The sequence below is a fragment of the Muntiacus reevesi genome, chromosome 3, assembly GCF_963930625.1.
Source record: "Muntiacus reevesi chromosome 3, mMunRee1.1, whole genome shotgun sequence".
NCBI lineage: Eukaryota > Metazoa > Chordata > Mammalia > Artiodactyla > Cervidae > Muntiacus > Muntiacus reevesi.
This window is the reverse complement of record NC_089251.1, coordinates 12,292,271-12,304,583: the sequence shown is the minus strand read 5'-3', so window position 1 is coordinate 12,304,583 and position 12,313 is coordinate 12,292,271. Positions and strand designations below refer to the sequence as shown.

The window sequence follows — 12,313 nt, the reverse complement described above, 5'->3', positions numbered from 1 at the left end:
GAATCCTGTTCCTTAGGCTGGATTCCTTTACAAAATGAGAAAAATCATATCATTCTCAAGGTTTGTGGTAAAGCCAAGGAACCTACCTGTTGACCATCTGCGCCCTCCATAAAGGTCAGGCGTGTTGGGTTAACATCATTAAGTGAGACTTTAGAAACAGCTTTTAAACGTTAAAGGTGAGGAAGGAATCCCTTGCTCTAGCACCAGTGACTTTGAGGTTGTACCCACCTCAGGTGCAACAGGTACTACCCAGCCTGCTGCCCCCGCCAATCCTGCTCCCGGTCCCAGTTACTGTTGGCCCTCGCGCGCACACTCAAGCCAGAGACGAGTCCCTCTCCCGGAGAGAAGACTCCGCGCAGACGCAGAATACGGAGGCGGGCCAAAAGCCCAGGTGGGGTCCGCGGAAGGGAAGTACGCCCCCGCCGCCTATCGTTGGGCCAATGGGGCGACTCGGCTTTGCCAAGGGCCTATGAGGCAGGACAGGAGGCGGGGCGGAGGGCGGAAGGAGCGCTCTCACGTGAGTAGGGGGCGGGGACGGCGGGGGCAGGGCGGCTGGGGAGGCCCAGGCGGCGGAGCCTCCGGGACGGCGAACGGCGGGCGGCGGAGGAGGAGACGGCGGGTCGGGTAGGGCCGCGTTTCCCCTCCTCCTCCTCCCACCCACCATGCCCGGGGGGGATCCTCGGACGGTCCTTGCGGCGAGCCAAGTCGTGTTCTTATCCCGCGGGGCAGGGCCGGCGAGACTGCGTTCAGGTCCCTCGACCAGCCGGGTTCTGAGGGGAGCAGTGATTGGGGGGAGGGGGAGCAGCGGCCCTGGGGCGGGGGGAGGACGCATGCGCAAGCGGGAACGCTCGGACAGCCCCTGCCCAAACCGGTTCCCCCTGTCTGGGTGGCTGTGTGCCTTCCCGGTGGTGCACTTGCGGCCGTCTCTTTCGCCCCTGCTGCAAAGGCGGTTTGTCTCTTGACTTTTTATGTTTGGGGAGAGGTCCTGTTTGAGAATTTGGCTGCTCCCTCCGCCTCAGTTTCTCCCCGTTGCTCGCTGGGCCTGTACCTGTGACTTAGGCTGGCTTCGGCCTCAAGCAGGCTTCCTGGGCTGCGCCTGATTTGAAAGGCTTGCTTTATTCTAGTGTCGGTCTGCCATCTCCTGTTGGCCTTTCCGTCTCATTTTCCACCTGCTATCGAAGTGTCCCCAGTAGCCCCGTCTTCCCAGATTCTTTTGAGTGTCTGCCCCCAGTACCTCGTTGCTGTATCGTGATTCCCAGCAGCCTAAAGGGCTTGGGTGTTGAGCCCGAGGATCTCCCCAGACTTCCAGGAGTTCGCTGTCCATTGCCTGGTGGTACTTTGGTGTCCCTTCTCCTAACATTCGGATTGTTATCTGCAACTGCCTTTACAGTCATCTCCATACTTACGGTTCCTTTATCTTGGAAGCAAAAGCCCTAGCAAACCATGCTGTTGGTACGCTATAAGTGCCCCATTAGTTTCAATCGTCTTTCGACTTGAATTGGAGATCTTTTGAGGGTTTTTTTTGTTTGTTGTCAGGGGCGGGGGTGGGAAACAGGGTTTCACAATTCACTTGATATTTTCATTCAAATAAACACCTGTATTCACATACGTGGGACTGGAGTAGTAAGTCGCGAGTGTGTGTCTATCCCAGCTGCTTTGTTTAGGAGGGGAAAAAAACAGTGAATTGAGCTGAATTTGTCACATTAAAACTGAGATTTAGAAAGCTGATAAACTTAGGTGCCAAAGGAGTGCACGTTTTCGTTTTTAAACGAAGGACCTGTTGGCCTTAATTCTAGCGTGTATAAGGTGCTATTTTAATGTATATTTAAGATTTTATTTGGGTTTACCTACTGAAAACTGAAAATAAGTAAGGGACAGAGTTCTTTAAAATCTTCCTTTGTAGACCTCAGTTTCTATTAATAAGATGAGTCCACGATTGAGTTGTATTTATTAGTAATGGGTTCAATACGTATTATCAATTCAACTTTGTCATTAAAGTTGAACTATTGCTATGTTATGGTACACAGTTCCTTTTCGTTTCAGTTTTATGACTTAGTTTACAGTTAATTAGCTCAGCTCATCGGTATTAAGGTGTCCATTTGGGTACTTATTAACTGCATACAGTTTGGCGGTTTTTTTGCGTAATTATTTTCTTGTTTTTACTTTTTAAAAATGTTAAGTATAGTTGATTTTGGCATAGTGCTTTATTAGCAGTTTGCAGGTGCTTAACCTGGATAAAGTTGTAGTTTAGTGGGACTGTAAAAGTGAAGGCGGCTGTTTCCTATCTCTTGTATTGCATGTTGGAAGAAGTGTATTATGCACGTTATCACATAAGGGAGCATGGTTTTTCATAAACATATCTCAACCATACAGCCTTGGTTCATTAAAGAAGTCGTTTTCTATTATTGAGTACGTTTCTAGCTAAACTTTACAGCCCAAATTCTTTTATTTAGAGAAGTCGTTATCTTTTATTGAGCACATTTTTAGTTGAAGTGTTTTCAGCTGACATGAAGCCTACTTTGAAGGTCTCACCATTTCACAGTGATTATTTTACCATGTGCCCTTTGAGTACCGGCTTCAGAAAATAATTGAAGTCAGTTCTACTGTGGTGTGTCTTTATAGTTGCTGATGTGCTGAGGTTCTGACATAGGCTGCAGAAGTGTTATCTTTGCAGTTGTCAACATAACCAGATACTACACTTTTCAAGCATGTGAAATAAATGTATGTAAAACTTAATCTTTCTTAGAGCCAGAACTCAAACATTAAAGAAGTGCCAATTTAACCAGTGTTCATAAAGCAAAGTTCGGCATGCATTTGAGTGCTTTGTATGTAACTGCATGGTTTTATTGATTTACCATAGTTAGATTCTAAAGAAAGAAAATCTAAGGCTAAGGACTTGGCTATCAGGTATACCTGATAAAACATATGAATTTAACAGCTGTTTCTTTTTGCATAAGATAGTTACCTGGTCTCCCCTCCCAGTCTCTCCAGTTTTTTGTTGATCCTAAGATCCTTTTTCTTCAGAAAACTTGTAATCCAAAACGATACTGGATAGACATTTAAGCTTATATTATAACCACTCTTGTTGACCCCTAACTGCCTTGTTTCTCTTCATGTGTAAAGACTGACCAAATATGGTAGTTTGCAAGTCATGAACAGTTTAGTTTATAGAGTTTAGCTTGGAAGTTTCCTCTTGCCAGAGCAACTGTGTTACTCTGAGGTGATCACCAGAACTTTTTGAAGGTTTTGTTTTTCTATCAAGTAGAGTTCTATAAGGCCTAACTTTTCCCCCAAATCCCTTTTTCTGTAGATCATAAAATAGTATAAATAAAACCCTAAATTTATTTTTAAGTTCATGCTTCACATTAAATGGTATATATTACCTTGGCTCTAAAACATTTGAAGTATATTTTCTCATTAGTGTGGCCTGGTGCTAAATTTGGAGGTTTAGGCTTCTTTGGAGTTAATGCATGGTTGTTACCTATCTCCAGTTAGTTGCATCAGCTTTTATGTAATAAGTCCCAACTCCTTGGCATCTGTTAGTCTTTGTGGCAGTAATTTTTTCTGCATAGTAAAATATGACATCTCTTAAGGTACATTAGCAAATTACTTTCTGTGATAACTTTAATAAAATTTTATTAACCCTTAAAGCTTAACAATAATTTGACTTTTTAAAATTTATTTTCCTCATTTTCCCTAGTTTATATACACTTTGGTAGCTATAATCAAGAATCTCTGATTATCATCTTATTTTCCAGCTTCTGAGGGTGGCCCCTGTGTCAGAAAAAGGAACTGATGTACAGAATGTTTCTTTGGGAGTGTATTTTAAATGTTGTCATGGGTATTAAGAGATAGTATTTAAGGCTAAATTGGATTAAATTTTGGGTGTTTGTATAATACTATTGCTAAGAACTATGAATTAAACATTTTAGTATTTTTACTATAGATTAATAAACTTTCTTATGCCCTTGAAATATGCTGATGAAAGGATTCCGGCAAGGTGAGAATAGAGACATGTCATGTAAATCTCTTTTGCTGTGATACATGATTTTCTCTAGTATACCTGCAAAAGAGAAGTGGTTACAGCTTTATCATAGTTACCTGTTGAATTCTCTGTGAATTGACGAAAAATCTGATTTGTAACCTCTAAAGCTAATTCTTAGATTAAGAAACTCTTCCCCAGGAGAAACATTTATTTGTTATTTTTATATTTTTGCTTTTTGGTTGTGAGAAAAGATCTTTTTAGACAGGTTTGAAAGCATCTGTGAGGAGGAGAAGGAGAGAGGAAGGTTCAAGAAGGAGGGAACATACGTACTCTGTGGCTGATTCATGTTGATGTTTGGCGGAAACCAGCAAAATTCTGTAAAGCAATTATCCTTCAATTAAGAAATAAAGTTAAAAAAACAATTTGTAAACTATCCCCTAATAAGTAGATAATATATATTAAATTAAAACAGAAATCTCTGACACTAAATTGAGTATGTGTGAATTCTTTTATTTTCTTACATGGTGCCTATTCCAGTGCTGTGAGTGAAAGTGCTCAGTAAATGTTTTTTGGTTGTCCACCCCCCCCTCCATTCAACACTCTTAACAGATGCCCCACCATCCTTGTATAAATATGGACCAGGGCACTCATACATCAAAAGATTCAGAAAACTTCTGTGTCTTCTGTTAAACATTCATGGTTTGTCTACACACATTCCCCTGAAAATCAGAAGTCATGAAAAAGGGAAACCATTTTACTGCATTAATCTCAGGCTTTGGTCATCTAGCAAATGATTTGTTTGCTTTGCATTAAGTTCACCTGGTTTAAACATTTCAGATCCAAATATAGACAGGTTGGTATTCTAAATGGAATAGATTAATCTTTTTCACTATGTGTGAGAAGGAACTATATAGAGTAATTTCCTAAAAAACAGGAAAAGTTTTTAGAAAATCCTGTATCACTTAAAACTATTAGCTTTTATATTTACAGAACTGGTGTAAATTCTATTATGCTTGGGAAATCCATTCCAGAAAAAGTAAATACAGTTCAGTTGCTCAGTAAGGTCTGACTTTGAGACTCCATGAACTGCAGCATGCCAGGTTTCCCTGTCCATCACCAACTCCCGGAGCTTGCCCAAACTCATGTTCCATCGAGTCGGTGATGCCATCCAACCATCTCATCCTCTGTCATCACCTCCTTCTCCTGCCTTCAATCTTTCCCAGCATCAGGGTCTTTTCCAGTGAATCAGTTCTTTGCATCAGTTGGCCAGAATACTGGAGTTTCAGCTTTAGCGTTGGTCCTTGCAATGAATGTTCAGGACTGATTTCCTTTAGGACTGACTGGTTTGATCTCCTTGCAGTCCAAGGGTCTCTCAAGAGTCTTCTCCAACACCACAGTTCAAAAGCATCTATTCTTCGGCACTCAGCTTTCTTTTTTTTTTTTTTTTCCCCAGCTTTCTTTATAGTCCAACTCTCACATCCTTGAATGACTACTGGAAAAACCATAGCTTTGACTAGATGGACTTTTGTCAGCAATGTCTCTGGTTGTTAATATGCTGTCTAGGTTGGTCATAGCTTTTCTTCCAGGATGCTTGTCTTTTAATTTCATGGCTGCAGTCACCATCTGCAGTGATTTTGGAACCCAAAAATATAAAGTCTGTCACTGTTTCCATTGTTTCAGCATCTATTTGCCATGAAGTGACCGGACCGGATGCCATGATCTTAGTTTTTTGAATGTTGAGTTTTAAGCCAACTTTTTCACTCTCCTTTTTCATTTTCATCAAGAGTGTCTTCGGTTCCTCTTTGCTTTCTGCCGTAAGGGTGGTGTCACCTGCGTGTCTGAGGTTATTGACATTTTTTCCTGCCATCTTGATTCCAGCTTGTGTTTCATCCAGCCGGGCATTTTGCATGATGTACTCTGCATGTAAGTTAAAGAACAGGGTGACAATATACAACCTTGATGTACTCCTTCCCCGATTTGGAACCAGTCTGTTCCATGTTCGGTTCTAACTGTTGCTTCTTGACCTGCATACAGATTTCTCAGGAAGCAGGCCAGATGGTCTGGTATTCCCGTCTCTCTAAGAATTTTGCACAGTTTGCTGTGATCCACACAATCAAAGGCTTTGGCGTAATCAATAAAGCAGAAGTAAATGTTTTTCTGAAATTCTCTTGCTTTTTCTATGATCTAATGGATGTTGGCAATTTGATCTCTGGTTCCAATGCCTTTTCTAAATCGAGCTTGAATATTGGGAAGTTCATGCTTCATGTACTGTTGAAGCCTGGCTTGTAGAATTTTAAGCATTACTCTGCTAGCGTGTGAGATGAGTGCAATTGTGGTAGTTTGAACATTCTTTGGCATTGCCTTTCTTTGGGATTGGAATGAAAATTGACATTTTCCAGTCCTGTGGCCATTGCTGAGTTTTCCGGATTTGCTGGCATATTGAGTGCAGCACTTTCACAGCATCATCTTTTAGGATTTGAAATAGCTCAACTGGAATTCCATCACCTCCCATAGCTTTGTTCGTAGTGATGCTTCCTAACGCCCACTTGAGTTCGCGTTCCAGGATGTCTGGCTCTAGGTGAGTGATCACACCATCGTGATTATCTGGGTCGTGAAGATCTTTTCTGTATAGTTCTTCTGTGTATTCTTGCCACCTCTTAATATCTTTTGCTTCTGTTAGGTCCATACCATTTCTGTCCTTTATTGGGCCTATCTTTGCATGAAATGTTCCCTTGGTATCCCTAGTTTTCTTGAAGAGATCTCTAGTCTTTCCCATTCTATTGTTTTCCTCTACTTTGCACTGATCACTAAGGAAGGCTTTCTTATCTCTCTTTGCTATTCTTTGTAACTGCATTCAAATGGGTATATCTTTCCTTTTCTCCTTTGCCTTTAGCTTCTCTTCTTTTCTTGGCTGTTTGTAAGGCCTCCTCAGACAAACCATTTTGCCATTTTGCGTTTCTTTTTTTTTTTTGAGGATGGTCTTGATCACTGCCTCCTGAACAATGTCATGAACCTCCGTCTGTAGTTCTTCAGGCACTCTGTCTATCAGATCTAATCCCTTGAATCTATTTGTCACTTCCACTGTATAATAATAAGGGATTTGATTTAGGTCACACCTGAATGGTCTAGTGGTTTTCCCTACTTTCTTCAATTTAAGCCTGAATTTGGCAATAAGGAGTTCATGATCTGTGCCACAGTCTGCTCCTGGTCTTGTTTTTGCTGACTGTATAGAGCTTCTCCATCTTTGGCTACAAAGAATATAATCAATATGATTTTGGTATTGACCGTCTGGTGATGTCCATGTGTAGAGTCTTCTCTTGTGTTGTTGGAAGAGGGTGTTTGCTATGACCAGTACATTACAAACCAGTTCATGTAATTTCATTACTTATATGGATTACTTCGAGTAGTCAGATTCATAGAGACAGAAAGTAGAATGTTGGTTGCCTGGGGGAATAGGAATTGGAATTTAATAGGTATAGAGTTTCAGTTGGGGAAGATGGAAGAGTTCTAAAGATAGGTGGTGGTGACGGTTGCACTAAATGTAAGAGTCTTTAGAAAATCCTGTATTGCTTAAAAATATTTGTTTTTATGTTTACAAAACTGGTGTAAATTATGTTATGCTTGAGAAATCCATTCCAGAAAAAGTAAATACAGGGATGCTTAAAAATGCATACTACTGATGTTAGAAATCTAATCTGACCTTCTGAATGAGTAGTATGTTAACATTAACTAATTTTCCCTGTGTTCCCACAGTTGGGTTTCTTTTGTGGTCATGGCATCCAAGTAACTTAAATATTTAGTCACAGGATATTGTGTTGAAGGGGCATAAAGCCAGCATTCCTAGAGTTCTGGAAAAAACTAGAGTTCTGGTTCCTGAAATAGCCGTAGGAACATGGAAAAACCACTTATATGGTTTATTTTTTCAGGTGTCAACAGTATTGCACTCAATAATGAACTCAGTTAAATGGATGTTTTATGTGCATTTCATCCCCACTTCTTTTTGTACCTTTCATTAAAATGTCAAGATATAGAGGGGAGAGTGTGGATTTTGGAATCAGAAAAATATAGATATCCCAAGAATCAAACTTACTTAATATATGACTCAAGGTAAGATACTTAATAATTCTGATTCTCAGTTACTTTGTAAAAATGACACTTACAATGCTTGCATCATGGATTAGTATTGGGAGGCACCTGATATTCCTGCCCCCCCCCCCCCCTTTCCTTTCCTGGATGTTCTCATTCACAAAAGAGTTAAAAGGCCTTGGTCCCCTCCTTTTATGTGTGAAAAAACTGGAGCTATCACATTGTCCAAGTCAAATCACAAAGGACTGCGTTCAAATCCCAGTTGGTTTTTCAGTAGACCAGACTGTTAACTTTAAATAAAGTCTTATTAAAACTTGATTTGTCATTAAGAAAGGGAAAAGTATAGTAACTCTGAAAATATTAGCTGTGGTGCTTAGGCATTTTTCTGTATTGATTTTGTGAGTTTTATCCTAAAGATCCTATAAAGTTACATTTAGACTTTTAGAACTTTTATTGACCAGTGAATGGATAAACAAAAGGTGGTATATTCATACCATGGGATACCATTTGACCTTAAAAAAGAAAGAAAATTCTGGCAAATGCTGCAACATAAATGAGCTTAGGAAACATTATGCTAAGTGAAATAAGTCAACCATAAATGTACGAATTCCATATAATTTCACTACTTATATGGAGTACCTCGTAGTCAAGAGTCTTAGAAAGCAGAATGTTGGTTGTCTGGGGGAATAGGAATTGGAATTTAATAGGTGTAGAGTTTCAGTTGGGGAAGATGGAAAAGTTCTAGAGATAGGTGGTGATGATGGTTGCTCTAAATGTAAATATACTGAAAGCCATGAAACTACTCTTAAAAATGGCTAAAATAATACTTATGTATAAAGATTGAATTTTTTAAATTAAGAAAACTTTTGACTGAGTTATATTTCTTTAAGGTATCTTTTATGGTTCATCTGAAATCAAGCTGAGTCACTTCATAGTTTAAAGAAGTTAATTGTGACAGATGTTATGGGTTAAAATTTGCCTAACAGTGACTTTTTCATAAGCTGTCGTTTCTTGCCTATATGTGCTGTAGGCCCAGTTTCATTTTCTTTTTGGTTTTTAAAGCTAAGCTGAAGTTATTTGGAGGGCTTAAAGTAATAGGTTCTCTAAGCTCACTAAAATAATTCCAAGAGTCAGTCACCAAATTCAAAAGTCAGACTTAAATAAAGTCAGGTCAATTATTTAGCAATTAGTAGTGGTGAAAAGGAATTTATTTTTCTAAAGACGGGATGGTTTTCCATGGAGTTTTATTAGATTCAGCCCACCCTTCGCAGGGATATGTTGTGAGAAGTTCCTATGAAAACCAGTGCAGGGAAACAAACCTCAAATCCAGGAAAAAAGCTGAGATTAATATCATGTGATTTTAAAATACTACTTCTTTGTAGCTGTTTAATTTTATTGAGCTACAAACCCACAGGAATTGGCCTGCTAAGCATCTTTGGGACTTGACTCTCTTGCTGTTTTCTGACTTGTCTTTTACTGAACAGAGAGTAATCTTACCAGATCTGTGTGTACAGCTGGGAACAACATAGAATATGGATTGGAATGGGCAGAGAAGGGTAATAGAACACCAAGGAGGAGAGATGCACTCCTGAAAAGGACAGGCACCTAGATCCCTGGAATTGGATCAAGTTCTACGATTGTCTCTGTGAACTTACGCATTATTGAGCCATTCTAAACCTCGGTTTGTTATATGAGGTTTATAGCTACCTGGCAAGGGTAGTAGAAAGGTTAGTAACAATGCATGTAAAGCTTCTAAGTACTGTGTGGGGCATATAATTGATACTCAGGAACTGGTAAGTAGTGTTCTCTCTTTAGATTTAGCAAGATGATCTAAGTATTGTCCATGTGTGCGTGCATGCTAAGTAGCTTCAGTTGTGTCCGACTCTTTGCAACCTGTGGTCTGTAGCCTTCTAGGCTGCCCTGTCCATGGGATTCTCCAGGCAAGAATACTGGAGTGGGTTGCCATGCCCTCCTCCAGGGAATCTTCCTGATCTAGGGATCGAACCTGTGGCTTCTGCATTGCAGGCTGATTCTTTTTAACACTGAGCCACTGGGGCAGCCCAAGTATTGTCTTTAAGATTCCCTAAAGCTGTACTCATTCTTTTCATTGGTGGAGCAGTGGAAATGATGGGAATTGGGAGGGAAGTGATGAGAGAATGTTTGGGTTCAGAGGGAATCCAAGATTTGGCTCAGTGGTGTTTAGTTGCTTTTCACAGTTGGAAACCTGAAGAAGAGTTAGTCAGGCACAGTCAAGGTAGTTGTGGGGTTTTTTGTTAGTCTGTATCGCAGTCATTCATATCTGCACCGCTAGACATGCTTGTAGTGTAGCATATTTGTCCATCTCACAATCCATAAACTCTGTCACTTAAACGCTGAACAAGTATTAGCTATCTAGTGACATTTATTGAACACTGCCATAAGCAAGCATATGAAGATAATATAAGTAAACCCTAAAAGATCCCTGTCCGAAAGTAGTTAATTCAGAGGGACTCATTGTGTGTTCATTGTATTCCCAGTGTTTACTGTGGTGTTTTATACTAAGTAATTGTTTCCGAAATGAATGATCAATATAGTGTAGGAGAAAAGAGGTATAACATTTTATTGTGTGATAAATGTAATTCTGTGATAGAATTAAAAAGCAAGCCAACAAGAAGCCTTAGGAGCCCTAGAGGGAAATAAGGATTATTTCAGAACGGAAAAGGAGGTTAAATATTTGATTGTATCACTGCATTGCTGGTGGGGGAGTAGGACTAATTGGAGAAATGAAGACAACATTCCTGGCTTAAGAAATGGCTTGAGCAAAGGTTTGAAAGCATAAAAATGCATGGCATAATTGTAGTTGCCTGGTATGGTTTGATAGAGATAAACCTAGAATGATAGATTGGCTCCAGATTTTTAAGAACTAATGATATAAACAATTTGGATTTTTCTGTTTTCAGTCAGGAGCAGTCAAAAGAAGGGGTCGGATATGTGATCAAATCTGAATTTTAGAGATTAGCTATGAGGCCTTGATAATGACTAGAGAGAGTCTAGAAAGGGAGACTTACGTTGTAGCAAAGTTGAAAGAGAATAAAATACAAGAGAGTGACATGAGAGATGGCAAAGAAAGAACAGATTCTGGATATGTTTTGGAACGAAAATCTTATTGGAATTCCAAGGGAGAATGAGAAAAGGAGCCAGTGATTGGGGTGAGGGGGGGGGGGGACATTTCCATCTTGGATTAGTGGTTATTAACCCCTGATAAGGAAGCTGTGAGGAAGAATATGCTTGTGTGAAGATGGGCTCTGCTTTGGATATATGGAGTCAATTTTGAGATGGGTTGGGGATATGTGTAGCAGATCCCACCCATGTATTCTCCTAACACTGTACGCATACCTCTTACTACACCAAGCACTGTATTGTAATTACTTGTTTACTTGTCCATGTTCTCTACTATAAGCCTGTCAAGGGTAAAGAGGACCTTTCCTCACCATGACTCTCTACCTAGTGCCTGGCACATAACAGATACTCAGTACTGAATAGGAAAGAAACAAAGAAACACAGAGCAAAACGCAAATGCCCACATGTAATTAGGGAGAAAAACAGGGCGACAGTGTCATCAGCATACAAAAAAAGTTACAGGAGGTACTGAGATAGCTGCGGGCAAGTGTGAAAGGAGGAGGAGGAGAGGATGAATTTTAAGCGTGAACAGGGATTTTCCTGGTGGTCCAGTGATGGATACTCCACACCCCCAATCAGTGCAGGGGTATTGGGTTTGCTTCCTCGTCAGGGAACTATATCTGTACAGCCAAATTTTTATTTAAAAAAATAAAGAATGAGCAGAGAAAAAGAAACTTGAAAGACAAATGATAAAAGGTACTAGAGGTGGAAAATGAAGCAATAAGAGTTTCACAATAAGGAAATGATAAGCATTTTCATTTATTTCAACCGGTGGAAATAAGACGAGAACCGAAAAGAACTGTTCAGTTTTTTAAATTTTGTATTGTTGATTTTTATTTATTTATAAATATGTATGTGTGTCTATACACACATACATATACACACACATATGTGTATTTTTTCCTTTCTGAATGAATGCTCAGAGTGTTAAAATACCCAATGTCACATATATGAGGTTTGAATTCAGTTTTTAAAAGATGAGGTTTGGTAAGGGTTGGTGAGAGTTAACAGTAGCCAGATTTTGAGAGGCACTGCTTGGTGAGAGTGGGCAGTCCTATTGAAGTGGAGAAGGAGTTAATACTC

General features: G+C 39.9%; 1 protein-coding gene across 6 annotated transcripts in view; it reads left to right on the top strand.

The window, feature by feature from the left end:
* The window catches only part of RABGAP1 (RAB GTPase activating protein 1), a 162,855-nt gene that overhangs the window by 7,962 nt on the left and 142,580 nt on the right, over nucleotides 1-12,313 (top strand). Inside the window, exon 1 of one of the 6 annotated variants that reach the window (XM_065928496.1) lies at nucleotides 540-624. The exons of 4 other annotated variants lie outside the window; for them this stretch is intronic. The gene's annotated coding sequence lies outside the window, so the exon portion shown is untranslated. Of the gene's footprint in view, nucleotides 1-539; nucleotides 625-12,313 lie in introns of those variants that run through there. One more of the 6 variants, XM_065928500.1, reaches the window with a different exon arrangement.